At 41.1% G+C, this 16903-nt stretch overlaps 2 long non-coding RNA genes across 2 annotated transcripts in view; one reads left to right on the top strand and one right to left on the bottom strand.

The window, feature by feature from the left end:
• LOC147029961 (uncharacterized) overlaps nt 1–16903 on the bottom strand; it is a 91339-nt gene continuing 74436 nt past the window's right edge. Inside the window, exon 3 of the long non-coding RNA XR_015056149.1 lies at nt 1–2138. This is a non-coding gene — a long non-coding RNA (uncharacterized LOC147029961). The remainder of the gene's footprint in view (nt 2139–16903) is intronic.
• Nucleotides 11613–16903, top strand: part of LOC147029962 (uncharacterized) — a 28721-nt gene continuing 23430 nt past the window's right edge. The window contains exon 1 of the long non-coding RNA XR_015056150.1: nt 11613–11661. This is a non-coding gene — a long non-coding RNA (uncharacterized LOC147029962). The remainder of the gene's footprint in view (nt 11662–16903) is intronic.

Raw genomic sequence — 16903 nt, 5'->3', positions numbered from 1 at the left:
TTTTAATAATAATTATATATTGGATTACATCAGGTCCTGTCTAGAGATGTTGAGAACATGATGCACAGCAAAGATCAGTGCAATACTCCATGGGATATCACAACATTACAATGCCTAGAAACTGTACCATACTCTTTACAGAACATTGGTGCTGTCAAAGCAGTTTCTTGGAAAGGGTTATCCTGGGTGGTTTGCCATTATCTTCCCAGCATTGTTTGTCTGTCCATGCTCTATCTTATAAAATGATGAGTATCAAGCAAGGAAGCAGCACGTACCACGTTTAAAGTATTTGGTATGACTCGGCTGGGTTTGAACCCTGACCTTGCAGAATCAGAGCTGACACATATTTACCAAGACACTACCGGCTGGCAGGATGTCCTGAAAGTATGCACACTCGCCTTTAAGCTTTCTAACCTGGGTTAGAATTCCAACCCAGCTGTAAACTGTCATCCCAGTGCTTCACAGGCAGGGCGATTCATCAATGTGTGTGCCTTCTCTCGGATGGACGTTAAACAGGCGTCCTGTCTGCTAGCATTTGTTGGCGGAGGTTAAAGATCCCATGGTGTCCTTTGCAAAGAGTAGGCGAGCTATCACCAGCACCATGAACAAATTCCAAATCCATGCCCAGAGGTCATTGCATCAGTGGCACAGCCACGCTCTGAGCCAATGATGCCACCTTGCAGCCTTGTGCTGCATACGAATGAAGAAGACCATTACACTATGGTGTACGATGCAATGTCCATCGAGTGACTAAGAAAGGTCTCATCATGCTTAGAAAGGTCACTTTAAGTGTGTAGTCTCTACAATGCACACAATTGCACAGCTGTTTGTGGAACCACTGTTGGCTCTGAACAATGCTCCATATTATTTGGCATCATAGAGGGATGTAAACACAAAAAAAATTGTCTCTGAAAATTACATTGTACATTGCAAATTGTCTCGGAGATGGTGATGAACTAAAAAGAAAAAAAAAAAGTTGATGGCACATAATTACTCTTTCATTAGCTTTTGAATTACTCCTGCCACCTGCTCCCTCCACCTGCTTTTTAAAAAAAATTTGCAGCAAGACCTGTTTGTCTGCCGATGACGTCGGGAGGAGCACGAACTGGAGTCCTTCAAATTGTATTTACAAGGATTTCTCAACCATTTTATCCTTTATCCTCAAGTTTCTACACAATGTCTTCTTTGTTTGTCTTTCATTATTCCGCTTGTAAAAGGATTCAATGGGAGCTCGCAGTCACCAACTGGCAACAAACTTCAACCTTATTCATGGTTATGTGCCATCTACACAGTGTGCAAATGAAAGGGGTGGGTGTAAAATGAGAGAATAGAATTGATGAAAGAGGACAGGGGCATCAATAGGATGTACTCGTATACATACAGAAAGAGGAAAAGGGGGTGACCTCAAACAAAACAAAAAATCCGTTTTTGCTTACGTAATATGTGCATGGCAACACATCTTTTTCACTTTTCGGTAGACTGACAGCTTGTAAAAGAGGGAGCAGAGGAGCCTTGTTGTTATTGCAAATGGAAATACAGTATGGTGTATTTGAATAAGAGGTTCATAGTATCGATGATGTACTGTGTGCACGTTTTGATATTGCCCCAGTCTAATGCCACGTGGTCACGTGAAGGGAAACAAGTATTCGGATGGAGTTGCCCTGTGAGAATCCTTCCAAACTGTTTGAAGGAACGTGTGGACTGATGCTGAACAACAGCGTTACCTCACAAATGATGGCGAAGCAAACATGTGATACAACAAAAGCACTTGTTTGTAAATAACCTGGAAAAAAATATTCAGAGAGCAGGAGGAAAACAAGAAACATCTAGAAAGCATCTCAAAATGCAAAACCCGTCCACGTCCGCTTCGTACTCAAACTAAACTTGATGAAAACAACAGCGAACAAAAAAATGTCAACTTTCTTCATTATTTTCTCCATATTCTCATAATAAATGTTTGTTGAAGATTTGATGACAAAAACTCAAGTGGTAAATTAGAAAGCATCTCAAAATTCAGTCAAAATGTCAAAGGGAATGAGTTTCCATCGCTCACAGGTCGGTGGTTTCGGTGGTCTTCTTCCGCCTGATTTCTGGTCTTCCACCCACAGCCATCTCCGTGCTTTATCCCCGCCAGGTATCTAGAGGACACACGCGGTCCACAAGCAAGCCCATTCTGGTGAAACTCCCAAAATCCAGAATCACTGTTCACTTCCACTCATTTGTTAACCTCAACCATTTTCAAAGATGGATGGAGGTAACTGTTTTCACCCCTTTCTGTTTGTTTGTGAACAGTATTACGGAAAAACTCCTTGACAGATTTCAACGAAATTTGGTGGGGGGTTAGGTATGGTCCAAGGATCATGCCATTAAATTTTGGACTTGGTCCCCCCCCCCACCCCCAAAAATAAATTGTTTGAGAAAAATTTTTTTTTTTTTTTTTGCATTTCTACATGTTTTAAGTGATTTCCAACCCTCCCCAAAAAAGTTCCCCCCCCCAAAAAAAGATTTTTTTTTGCATTTTTACATGTTTTGTGATTTCCAACCCCCCCCAAAAAAAAAAGTTGTTAGAGAAATTTTTTTTTTTTGCATTTCCACATGTTTTAAGTGATTTCCAACCCCCCCAAAAAGAATTTAGAGAAATACAAGTTCTTTTTGCATTTCTACATATTTTAAGTGATTTCCAACCTCCCCCCCCAAAAAAAATTGTAAGAGAAAAAAATATTTTTGCAACTTTTTTTTCAACAAAATTTCGATTTCTTTTTTTTGCATTTCTACATGTTTTGTGATTTCCAACCCCGCCCCCCCCCCAAAAAAAAAGTTGTTAGAGAAATTTTTTTTTTTTTGCATTTCCACATGTTTTAAGTGATTTCCAACCCCCCCCCAAAAAGAATTTAGAGAAATACAATTTCTTTTTGCATTTCTACATATTTTAAGTGATTTCCAACCTCCCCCCCAAAAAAAAATTGTAAGAGAAAAAAAAATTTTTGCAACTTTTTTTTCAACAAAATTTCGATTTCTTTTTTTTGCATTTCTACATGTTTTAAGTGATTTCCAACCCCCCCCCAAAAAAAAAAATTGTTAGAGAAATATTTGTTTGCATTTCTACATGTTTTAAGTGATTTTCAACCCCCCCCCAAAAAGAATTTAGAGAAAAATGATTTTTTGGGGGGATTTCTACATATTTTAAGTGATTTCCAACCTCCCCCCCAAAAAAAAAATTGTAAGAGAAAAAAAAATTTTTTGCAACTTTTTTTTCAACAAAATTTCGATTTCTTTTTTTTGCATTTCTCCATGTTTTAAGTGATTTCCAACCCCCCCCCCCCAAAAAAATGGAGAAAAGAACTATAACTCTGTCAGCACTGTTGACATCATATTTAATGAATAAGATATAAGGTTCACTTGAGTGACCCAGTAGTAATGGCGGCGGAGGTTTTGCACTCTCTCGAGTGCTCCTCTAGTTTCTATTGTTTTTCCACCTGTGGAACCAACTTCCACACTCTCTTCAATCTCATTCCTCCCTCCAGGTCTTTTAAACAGCTGTTCACCAGCATCTCAGATCATCCCCCGTCCAGAACCATGATCTTTTCTACTCCCGTTAAACACCCACACCTTCCCAAATTTTGCTTCTGTATGCATTTTATCGACTCCCTGTATTCTCCCCAATCCCTTATCCTTATCCGCACAACCCTTGTCAGTCTCCATTTATTTTGTGTCCCAGCCTTGCTGTTGGTATTTGCCCCTTCTCTTTCTACTGTTCGTTTTGTTGTATTGCATCCTGATCCATTCTGTGTTTTCACTCGTCCACAAGCATTGACCCTTTCTACAAAAACAAAAAATGCATGCAGACAAAATAAAGAAACACAGAAGCGATTAAAAAACCAGTTGTCTTGTGCTGACACGCAGCGGACGGGCAAGTAAGGGCTCTTTGTGGCAGATGGGCTAGTCAGGACTCCACTATCTGAAACCCATTCACGTGTGGAGATAGCAGCCAACAACAGCAATTTTCAGGCACATGCGCGCGCGCACGCACGCACGCACGCACGCACGCACGCACGCACACACTAAATATGTTGAATTTTAACATCCATCCAAGGGAGAGTATGCACATTGATGTCTGGATGGAGTTCCAACTTCTGGCAAAAACAATTTTTTGGTTCTCCACAATTATTATGCTCAAGCCTTCAACAAATACATGCAAGGAGAAAGACTCCAATGTATGGTTTGTGGAAGGTTAAAGAAACACAACATCAATTATTTGGACAGTGAAGTTAAGAGGAGACTTTCCAAATTTGCAGATGATACGAGCTTGAGGGGCTGAACAGATTCAGGAAAGTTCTGGTACTTGCAAAGATTTAAGCAATGGATTCTCAGATGAAGTTTAACATGAAGAAATGTAAGGTGCTGGCCGCTGGGGATGGGTAAGAATCATGTGATATACAGTAGTTTTGTATTTCGAAAAGTGTCTGTTTTTTTTGATTGTCTGTTTTATTACCTCTGCCACCGAAGGTGAACGAGGTTACGTTTTCATTCGTCTCTACCTGTTTGTTTGTTTGTTTGTTGCTTTGTGTGCATGATATCTCAAAACGTTGTGGATGGATCCAGATGAAATTTGGTGGGCAGGTTGGGTGTGTGACATGGACGAACGCTTTAGATTTTGGTGAAGATCCGGATCCGGATGAAATTTGGTGGACAGGTTGGGTGTGTGACAAGGACGAACTCTTTAGATTTTGGTGAAGATCCGGATCCGGATGAAATTTGGTGGGCAGGTTGGGTGTGTGACAAGGACGAACTCTTTAGATTTTGGTGAAGATCCGGATCCGGATGAAATTTGGTGGGCAGGTTGGGTGTGTGACAAGGACGAACTCTTTAGATTTTGGTGAAGATCCGGATCCGGATGAAATTTGGTGGGCAGGTTGGGTGTGTGACAAGGATGAACTCTTTAGATTTTGGTGAAGATCCGGATCCGGATGAAATTTGGTGGACAGGTTGGGTGTGTGACAAGGACGAACTCTTTAGATTTTGGTGAAGATCCGGATCCGGATGAAATTTGGTGGGCAGGTTGGGTGTGTGACAAGGACGAACTCTTTAGATTTTGGTGAAGATCCGGATCCAGATGAAATTTGATGGGCAGGTTGGGTGTGTGACAAGGACGAACTCTTTAGATTTTGGTGAAGATCCGGATCCGGATGAAATTTGGTGGGCAGGTTGGGTGTGTGACAAGGACGAACTCTTTAGATTTTGGTGAAGATCCGGATCCGGATGAAATTTGGTGGACAGGTTGGGTGTGTGACAAGGACGAACTCTTTAGATTTTGGTGAAGATCCGGATCCGGATAAAATTTGGTGGGCAGGTTGGGTGTGTGACAAGGACAAACTCTTTAGATTTTGGTGAAGATCCGGATCCAGATGAAATTTGATGGGCAGGTTGGGTGTGTGACAAGAACGAACTCTTTAGATTTTGGTGAAGATCCGGATCCGGATGAAATTTGGTGAGCAGGTTGGGTGTGTGACAAGGACGAACTCTTTAGATTTTGGTGAAGATCCGGATCCGGATGAAATTTGGTGGACAGGTTGGGTGTGTGACAAGGACGAACTCTTTAGATTTTGGTGAAGATCCGGATCCGGATGAAATTTGGTGGGCAGGTTGGGTGTGTGACAAGGACGAACTCTTTAGATTTTACTGAAGATCCGGATACGGATCCGACTAATATAATTTTTTATGATTCTTCACCATTGAGATATGGGGCCAAAAATGATATATTGCACGATATCTCAAAAAGTTGTGGACGGATTCAGACGAAACTTGGTGGACACGGACGGGTGTGTGACAAAGAAGAATTGATTCAGTTTTGGTGAAGATCCGAATCTGGATCCGATAATTTTGTTTTGTGATTCTTCTCCATTGAGAGATAGGGATAAATTAATATATAGAACGATATCTCAAAACGTTGTGGACAGATTTGGACGAATCTTGGTAGACAGGTTGTGTGTGACCACGACAAATTGCTTCTATTTTGGTGAAGATCCGAATCAGGATCTGGATACGAGTGTTATTTAAGTTCTAAAGTGATTCTTCACTATTGAGAGATGGGGCCAAAAACGATACATGGCCTGATATTTCAACAATGTATTGGGCCCGATATGTTCTCATGGATCAGGCATTACCTGGCGGAGATATGCATTCTACCGAGTGCCCTTCCAGTTAACCTCCGCCATCGAAGATAGAAGGTTACTGTTTTCACCCCCTTTCCGTTTGTTTGTTTGTTTGTGAACAGTATTACGGAAAAAACTCGACGGATTTCGACGAAACTTGGTGGGGGGATTAGGTATGGTCCAAGGATCATGCCATTAGATTTTGGACGGGTCCAAAATCCAATATGGCCGCTATGGCGGCCATTTTGAAAAAAAATTTGAATTTTTTTTTTTTTGCATTTCTACATGTTTTTAGTGATTTCCACCCCCCACCCCAAAAAAAAATTGTTAGAGATAAAAAAATATTTTTGCAACTTTTTTTCAACAAAATTTCGATTTTTTTTTTTTTTGCATTTCTGCATGTTAGAAGTGATTTCCAACAAAAAACATGCCAAAATTATAATTGCGGCTGATTTTGGAACTTCAGGTGGATATACCCACGTAAAATCAATTTCTGTCTCAAGGAATCTAGTTATGACGAATGAATTGAGTATGTAAAAGTTAAAAGTAAAAGGGAAAGTTGCAAACTATAACTCAGTGAGCACTGTTGACGTCAAATTGAATGAATAGGATATCAGGTTCACTTGAGTGACCTAGCAGTATTGGCGGCGGAGGTTTTCCACTCTACCGAGTGCTCCCCCTCTAGTTGTTTGTTTGTTTGTTTGACTTCCATTCATTCCTAAAAGGCTGGATGAAATGAGTTGAAAACAGGTGGATGTATTCGGGATGTGCACGTGAAGGTTTTCGGTGATATTTTTCTTTGCAATATCCCCAGGGGCTCAAGGTGGAGAGGGAGGAGGTGGTACACCAATTTTCTATTTGAATGTGTATTATATAGTGCCACTCCTGGTGTGAAGGGGTCTTACAAGTGATAACAATGAGCTAATATTCTTAGTCCCCTACCTTTTGGGTGGTATGAGGAATAGATGTGTAATATGAAATCTAAATCTTGAACGGTTTTTGAAATATCAGGTACACAAGGCAAGTTACTTAGATGGTTGTCATGGCAACATAATTAAGCCAATCACAGCCGTGATCTAATCACGTTGAGATAATGTCATGAGGAATAGATATCTGTAATATCAAAGCCAAATTTTCAACGGTTTCTGAAATATCGCAAACACAAAAGTACATGGACAGATGATTGGTCGGTTGGACGGAGCTCATTTTAATGTCCCCCCATCTCTAACGTTGGTGGAGGGGGCGAGAGACAACTGGAACACCACTCCGCAAAGTGCCATTCTAGTTTTCACAAACTACATAATTAGAACAGCACTCGTCAATTGCCGTTCTAGTTAGCCAGGCTGAACAGTTTACGTTTGGTATCCCACTGATAGGCCAGTTCTGGATTTTAACCAAAATCTAATCGACTTGTTCTTGTCATATACCCAACTCATCCACCAAGTTTTGTCATAACTCGTCCATAACTTTTTGAGATATCATGCTTTATATCGTTTTATCCCATCTCTCAATGATGAAGAATCACTTTTAAAAAATTATCGTATCTGAATGCGGATCCACATTTTCACCAAAATCGAATCAATTTGTCCTTATCAGACACCAAACCTGTCCACCAAGTTTTGTTCGAATCCGTCCTTAACTTTCTGAGATATCGTACTATATATCGTTTTTGGCCCTATCTCTCAAAGGTGAAGAATCACTTAAAAATTCTCATATTCCAATAGAGATTTTCACCAAAATCGAATCAGTTCGTCCTTGTCACACACTCAACCTGGCTACCAAGTTTCATCCGAATCCGTCCATAACTTTTTGAGATATCCTGCTCACAGACAAACGGGTGAAAACATAACCTCCATTCACCTTCAGTGGCAGAGGTCATAAAATATTTCAATTCTCTACATGAAAACTGTAGACATCATGGAAGTGGGGGAATTAGCACAGTAAATATTAAGGAATCAGTGTTTGGGATTCCAACGAGGAGAACTTCTCGTGGTGAATCCCTCCGGCTCGTGGTGAATCCCTCCGGCTCGTGGTGAATCTCTCTTCCCAACCTCTGGCCCTGCAGGCAGCTATGCCGCGGATAAGTATGCAGCTCGACTGGTTGTCAAGCATCTACAGATGCCGATTGATAATGGCAAACCTGGCAGGTTCCTTGCTCTAAGATGTGTTACCTTTTCCGGTGGTTTCGCAATGTTAATTGGGGTATGTACCCTCAGTCTGCACCTATCGATTTATTGGTACAGCCGAGCTAAACCGTGAGTATGAATTGGTAATTGTCAAGCCAATCAATGGGGCAGAACTTCTCGTCTATCTCATCTTTACAGGCTAAATCGAGCCAATATAGGAAAGGACGAAGCGAGCACATTTGAAACAGTTAACAATTTCACAAGCACATTTACAAACACAACCAAGCAATCAATGTAAACAGTGGCATGTATTTATAACCACATAAAAGTCAAGAAAAGGCACAAAAGGACAGATTCCAAACATTAGCAGTTATTCCCCTTCTACAATCTTATTTTGACCATTTACACACACCACATGGTGCCAGCAGGATCATACTGTAGAAGTGTACAGAGGAAGAACAGAACATAGAGGTCGAGCAAGGCGTAGGTGTGGCCTTTGACTTACCGTGGCACATGTCGACGGACGTGTGCCAATTCCAAAGCAAATGAGGTATATAGGAGGGGTAGGAAAAGCCAAAAGGTGAAGATGCAATGTGGGTGATGCATGCTTAAATAGAGGAAAATGCAAGGTGCGCTTGTAAAGCCTCACCCGGAAGGATCAAGAGGAAAGTCACCAATAGCTCTTCTAGAATGGTGATTTCCTTTGTGAGCCTAGGTAGACAAATTGTGGTTCTTTGGAGGACAGCAAGAAACAGATAGTGTATGTCAGTATGGCGCTATCTTCCAACGCTTGGGACCTCCTGGCTCGTGTGCTATCGCACCTCTGCCGTACATGCCTGATCAAAACGTTGCCTGCCCAGCACTATTTGGTCCAGTCTTTGCACAGCTTATCCCAGCTCCAGCATGATTGGTTATGGCAGGCGACTTGTCGTCGGCACCAACAGGCAGGCTGCTTCTTACTCTGGTCCCCAGCGCATTCCAACAGCAGCGAATGGTCTGGCGTTCTGCCTTTTAAGCAGTTTGAATGGGGTGGAGACTTGGGAGGGTCAGAGTTCATGGGAGGTGGAGTTCCTAGGAACAAAGGTCGTGGCTTGCCCTTTGTCCCACAACAGAGTGTCCCCATTGGTGCATTCACCAGTCAAGGCCTCCTTTTCATAGCCAAAGATTGTTAATTTCGTATTGTTAATACTGTATATAACAATATATTTCAAAGCCAAAGAGAAGTACATCCTTATTCGACAAACAGAACACATTCTAGTTCTCAGTGGATTTGAACAACCTCAATTTGTTTTTGTTTCTTTCTTAAGATGCTCAAGGCCAAGATGGATCTAAAACCTTGCCTTTGGTGAAGCTGGAAGCTCCACACGCATTGGAAAGAGATGTACGGAGAGAGCTGCCGAGGTGCTAGCTAGCCACGTTTGAGTGGATTTTACTAAAGTGTTTTGGCAGATGTCTGTGGATCATCCACACACAGGCACTGAGCTCGATTAATCGGGTTTATAGACAGGCACCCTCTCTAAGCCGATTGCCACTGCACACCTAGATTTGTGTTTCCTCGACTTTTTTAAAAACAATCTGTCCCTGTTTTTGTCTCACTCTGCATTTTTTTTTTAAACCATTTTGTCTTTTATCAACCATTTTGTCTGGCTGATGAGGACAATGAGGGTGAAAGAGATGTTGAAAACTGGTGTCGATGTAAACATCTGTAGAACACGACCCAGATACCTTACGTTAAGTAGTGGATTGTGAGCTTGACTTACTAAAAAAAAATGGTGACACTATCCCAAACAAAATGTATACAGGTTGGCCACCAAAGGTAGATTTATATTACATTTGGTGCCTGAACAAAGAAGGTGGCAAACAAACTGGTAAGGGAATATATAATTAAAATAGGGCAGAATTCTTGATCTCCCCCTTACGCCCCTGTATACACACAATTTATGCACTGGTAATGAACCCCACCCCCTCCCTCCCTCTCTCCACCCCACCTTGTATATACATCACACCTCGTTATTGTTGCTGGTGAAATCACCCATTGTGATAACACATCATTTTTATCATCATTTTTATCATTTTTATCATTTATTTTATCATTTTTATCATTTTTATCATGATTTATCATCATTATTTACCCAAGTAAAACAACTCTGCCGTCCTTACCCACTATCAAGCAAAATCAAAGTGAAGGGAGCGATCTTGAAATTAATCATCGAGAGAAAAATATGCTTGAGAGCTTGACTTGAACCCGACTCTATAATCTTTATGAGTTGGAGACCTTGAGCTATTTAGGCTCAAGCACCTCATCTCTCTTATGAGACCCCACAGTGGCTGGGCTCACCAACAGTCTCATTATTGGAGGGGGGGGAGAGAGAAGGCAAGAAGGAACGAAGAGATTAAATAAGTGGGAATCCCAGATGCCTGAGAGACGCATTCACAAATTGGTGCGGCCCCTTCTCAAGTTTGTAAATTCATGTTATTATTGCTGACTACCCATTTTAACTAGTGGTCTATGGTCATACCCTGTTCTACTTTACTTTCTGTTCTGTGCCCTTCCCACTTTTCTTTCCCCAATGTTGCCTCCCCCTTATCCTTGAGCATGTATAATTAGTAAATGAGGTTCCTCCAAAGATGTTGTGGTGTCATGACTATTATTTTTTTCGCAGGTAAATAATATTCCTTTTCTACCTGATCTAAGTTGTGCTAAAATACTTGATGAGAGCTCATATTCTGAGTGTGCGTTTTGAAGTGTGCTGTAACCTTGGGTCGGAATCTTGGCCCAGCATGAACTGTCACCTGGTGTTTCGCAGGCAGGATGATTAATCAACGTGTGTGCCGTCACTCGGATGAACGTTAAATTGGATGTCCCGTCCACTAGCATTAGTCGGTGGACATTAAAGATCCCACGGTGTCCTTCACGAAGGATAGGTGAGTACAACGAATAAATTCGCAACTCTTGTCACCTTAACTCAGGCCTGGCCAGCAGTTTTGTGAAAGACGTAGTAGTAGTAGTAGTAGTAGTAGTAGTAGTAGTAGTAGTAGTAGTAGTAGTAGTAGTAGTAGTAGTAGTAGTAGTAGTGTTCCCGAACACTTTAGAGTGCAAAAATGCAGTCTCAAAGACCAGTGAAATCAAGGAAGCAATTCTCATCAGATGAGCAAACACAAGTTTCCTGGATGTACAAGGATTCTCAATTTCATATATTTATAAACTCCTCAAGTGGTTTATCTTGACACACACAAAAACACCAATCTGACTATACTCGGCAAACACCGAATAAAGTTAGCCCTTATAAATGAGTGGTTGCGTGTGCAGTGTACAAAGTACATTTGAGTGAAGGCAAGACACGCCCTGGGCAAATGAGTCTCCAGGCGTTTACTCTCTTAAGGTAAGCTCTGCTCCATGAATTACGAGTCCTTGTAGATATAAATATGTTGTGACAAAGGCAGGTTTTTATTTATACCCTTCGATCCGCTTCTCCGTACACACTTGTATAATCAAAGGCATTTTCATTTTCCTCGTTCTGCTTATGAAAAATAATAGCACCCCGCACACCCTTTCCATTCGTGCATTTAATAACAATGTCCATCAAGTTATCACCCACATGTGGGCCGCCGTATTAAATTAAATTCTGTGGGTAATTCATCCAGGCGGTAATCAGCTGTCAGACTCTGCCGAAACTTCACAAAGCACTAGCACGGAAGATGCACCTGGGCCCAAGTCAGGTTAAATGCCATCAAGCTGCTGTTGGCATTACAGGTACACCTGGTAAGGAAACGGAAGAGCTGATGCAGGTGAATTCCGTTTGAGCCACAGCATCATTGAAATTGTCAACAAAATCTATAGTTTTGTGTTTGTATGCTTGAAGGTTTCAAAGTTACCTTTTGACTTCAATGATCTGAAGCTTTTTTTCCCCTTGTAGCTAGAAGTGATATTTTTAATAACACTGGGCTGCATTTGAAATATTTTTTTCAGAGGTCTAAGTTTTCTCAACGGATCTTATATGTTTTTTGCATGCTGAATTCAGAAATGTATCTAATTTCGCTCAATCAAGTCAAGTTTTTATGCTATCTCAATTTTAAGGAAAAAAAATAATAAAAATTTGTTTTTTTAATTGGCATTTTTTAAATTCAAAATCAGACTTACATTGACAGAAAATGTACACACTATACATATAATGACACACAACTACACTTAATGTGGAAGAAAGTGCCTTCTCAATTACTTTCATTTCAATTTCAGAAAAATATAGATAAATCGTTGTTTCTGGCAACACCCAACTTCAGTCGCTCCAGCAGTCGCTGTTTTCCTTCGTCTTTTTAATATTGAATTTCACATTAACGGTACTTGTGCATCATTGGGATTCGCTAGATATCCCTTATTGTCGGGTTTTCCGTCTGTGTGTGTGCGTGTGCGTGTGCGTGTGCGTGTGCGTGTCTGCAACACGAGGCTCCACAACACAAACCAGCAAACCGATTTCGATGAAACTTGGTGAACAGGTGCCATATGGGCTGGGAGTGTGCGCGTTTGAGTTTCGTTGCTAAGCAACCACTCGTTGCTATGCAGCGGCCGAAAAACCACGTTTTAAGAACCCAAACGGTAACCGACGTAGCGTGGCTTCTATGATAGGTAGAGCGACCAGACCAACTCCGGCCTATTCCTTGCATCCCCCATCGAGTTATCGCGACGGCATAACGTTCCTCTATCTCTCAGAGGTTCCGAATGGCAGCCCTCCGAATGCGGAAAGGTGGTGAACCAGGGAATATGTTAAGTGACCTTGACCTCGGAACGTTCAAATTCGGTGTATTGATAGAGTTTAATAACCACTACATAATTGAACCGCAGCATTTTTCCTGATTCAATCACCAAGGGTGTTGGGGCTGAAATACGCAAAATTCGAAAAAATACTTTTTCTCAACCTACGTTCACTATTTTCAATACTTGTCCTACAGTTTTGAATGTGGAGAAACGAGACTTCGGAATTAAACACTTCGAGATATTTAGAAAATTTTACTCGAGCCGATTTTTGATTTAGGTTTTATTTTTCAAATGGTCGTCCTGTGAGGAGTACCAGTTGGCAAAATACGCAATACGAAAAATCTTGCCAGGCAGAGGAAAAACAATGCCAGGCAGAGGTATGTGAACCAATACGTCTTGGCAATGAATCTTCGTCGGTGGATCAGTCAGAATGAAGAGCATCGTATCCAGCGCTTCAATCCTAGCGGATCCCTCGACGCCTACCGGCTTGTTTTATATATAGTCTGTACATTTTCAGTCAATGTAAGTCTGATTTTGAATAAAAAAAATGCTAATTAAAAAAACAAAAATTTTGATTATTTTTTTCCTTAAAATTGAGATAGCTTTTGACCTGATGGAGTCAAAAGATTGACTTTTGACCTAAAAACTTGACCTGATTGAGCGAAATGAGATACATTTCTAAATTCAGCATGCAAAAAACATACTAGAACCGTTGAGTAAACCTAGACCTCTGAAATGACGCAGACCAGTGTAATAGTCTGCTTGCCAAGGGCCAAAAAAAAAACTTTTGATGGTATTTTTTGTTAATGTCCAGCATCCACGCTTGAAATGTCCCTTGGGGGAGCGACAATCATCCGTGCTAGATTTTTGATGCTGGGAAGAGGGATTCTACACTGGATTTTTGCGTTAAAGGTCAATCAGAGGTCAAAGGTCATCAAGGGGGCTTATTATAAAAGTAGTACCGTATTAGTGCAGATTTAACCGCATAAAGGCTTAAAACTGTCCTATATCATAGATAGATGTCTATAAAAGGTACTTTGTTAATTTTGAAATTTGGGCTAAAGGTCAAATGTCAGAGGTCAAAGCCCAATGGTCAAAGGTCAAATGAGATAGTTTACTAAAAACTCATGATTACTTGAATTTTTGTTTTTCAAACGACTCAATTTCACTCATTTTACTTAATATCAATAATAAATATATATATATATATATATATATATATATATATATATATATATATATATATATATATATATATATATATATTGCAGATCCAACTTCCATTTTCGCTTCTTCATCTCGCACAGACAAGCCTCCAAAATGAAGTCGGAGGAACACGTACAAACTGTCAGGAATAACCCTTGCAGTGTGTTCCATGTCTAAGCCTTTCCAATATTCATCATGCCGAGGAGTATCTTGGAGATCAGGAGTCATTCCCAGGAGTATCTTGGAGATCAGCTCTCATCTTCAGAGCTACATGGACCATGTCATGGAGTATAGTTGTTTCTCCATATTGAGAAGTTTCCATCTCTTCTCCAGACGATTCTTCAGAAGAGTTGGTCCCTAAACTGGCAAACATGGAGGCTCGTGTCAACGTCTTTGAAATGACAAAATCCAACTTATTTCCAAAGATAGATCAATAAAGCTGCTTTGGGGTCTATAGTATGAACAAAATTTGCCTTGTGGCCCAGACACTTCCAAATGTCCTCATGGAAAGACTGTTTCCTGGTAAGATACTCCGGGGGTACCTCTGTACTATTTTTCTTCAATAATCTTGACGTATCGTGCTCATATATGTTCATATGCTGTTCATGTCGTATCCATGGCCACATGTTAGCCTTGCTTCAAAGCTTGTGCAAAACTCTGCCAAGACTTCGTCATTACAGAATACTTCAGATTCGGACTGCTTTACTGATCTCCATTCAAATTTGATGAGGCACTTTAGATGATACTGTTCTTCCACAGCTATAAAATCATTGATGCCAGAGCCTCAGTCTCATAACATGATCTGAGCTTGCATATGTCAACATTGTTTCTGATGTCTCTCATGTCTCAACACGATGCACCTTTTACTATTCATCTGATTGGAAAAATATGCATATTTCCAAGTCAAAAGGTGTGGAAGAGAGTCGACATGAAGTAATTGGCTGGCTGTCATCTTCCTCTACGTTTGTAGAAGACTTTTTTTTTTTTCAAAGAAGTCAAATTTTTTCTTGAGTCTCAATATGCATAGAAGATATGAAAGAACTGTAGCATGTTTTGTGCCATTGTATTCTGTTGCTGTTCCACCTCAAAAATCAGGTACAACATCCAATCTGTCTAAACGTCAGAAATTTGCAAGATCTCTTAATTTTCTCCTTCCCTGCGCACACCTTCTGACTTTCTGTTTATCCTACTCGGAAGGAAGCCGCAGTGTTTCTTTATTCGAAACTTGACAAAGGATACAAAGTCCATAAGATGTATATGCAATATGCATTCATATGTGGCAAATTATGAAGTTATTTTTCCATATACTCTCCATCAACTGCAATGCACTTCAGTGAGTGCTTCAACCCGACTTATTTTCCGGCGTCGTTGCGACCAACCACTTTGAGACATGTCGTCGATATCAGTTTTCCCGCTCTTGAAGTGCTTTGTCTAACGGTGCTCCCATCAATGGTAGAGGTTTTTTTGGTATACAATGTCGAGGCTCATATAATAGCTAACACACAGAACGTATAACAAGGGGAGCAGGAGACAAAAGGGATGGGAGAGGGAAGCATAAAACAGTGAGGAATAGACACATGAGATCTGTGGAAGGGAGAGGAATGGGATAGGGTACAGAGAGTAAGCAAGATGGACACTACAGGGACTTTCAGGAAGGAAAGCAGGGAATATGAAGGAGGTGGGTTTGGGGTGGATTAACAAGGGTAGAAAAGATCATAGTTTTGGATGTGGGAAGATGAGAGATGGTGGTGAACAGCTGTTTTGAAGACCTGGAGGGAAGAGTGGGATTGAAGTGTGTGTGGGAGTTTGTTCCAAAGGTGGGAAAAAGGAGGAATGAAAGAATGGTGAGCAGCGATTCTTGATTTCGGTAGTTTAACTAGAAGGGAGTTTATGGTGGACCAAGAGCACCCTGTGGAAATATGGGTGGGACAGATAGCAGACAGAGCAGGGGGTGGGTGAGGCTGGAGAGGAATCTCAAACTTATTATGGATTCACTTGTGAGCTGTGTAGTTTGACTTAAGTTCTCGATGTCATTATAAACTGTCATCCTGGTACTTTGCAGACAGGAGTTGCGTCAAAGAGGGTATTGCCATTCAGAAGGATGTTGAGCAAGGTGCAAGCATTTACTGGTGGATGGTAAAGCTCTCAGGGTGGTTAGAACAAAGTAGTGTACCATGGTGTGGTGGTGTCCTGGAAAAATTCCAAATTCCTGTCCTATAGGTAGAGGCACTGCACTCGTGGCACAGGGTTGGTAGGGTGGCCTTGAAGTATGCACACTCGCCTCCATATTGTCTAACCTGGCTTTAAATGTCAGCCCAGCTACAAACTATCATCCTGGTGTTTCCTGGCAGGGTGATTAATCAATGTGTGTGCCATCCCTTGGATGGACGTTTAATGGACGTCCCATCTTTCGAATTTGTTGGTAGACGTGAAAGATCCCATGTTGTCATTCGTGAGGAGCAGGCGAGTTATCTCGGGTACCATGACCAAATAACAAATTCCTGCCCGAACCTTTGTCGAACATCAGGCCTGGCCAGCCAGTTTGTGCAAGACATGAGCCACAATTATTCCCAGTAGAACGTGGGAATAATTGTGGCTGCAAAAGAAGTGGAAGAAGAAAAAGAAGCAGAAGAGGAAGGCTGCTTCAGTGGCATAGTGCATGCCTA

This window comes from Eptatretus burgeri, chromosome 3, assembly GCF_056783735.1.
Source record: "Eptatretus burgeri isolate ZD-2024b chromosome 3, Ebu_testis_v1, whole genome shotgun sequence".
NCBI classification, from domain to species: Eukaryota; Metazoa; Chordata; class Myxini; order Myxiniformes; family Myxinidae; genus Eptatretus; species Eptatretus burgeri.
Note: the sequence above shows the minus strand (reverse complement) of the source record. Positions and strands in the feature narration are given on the sequence as shown.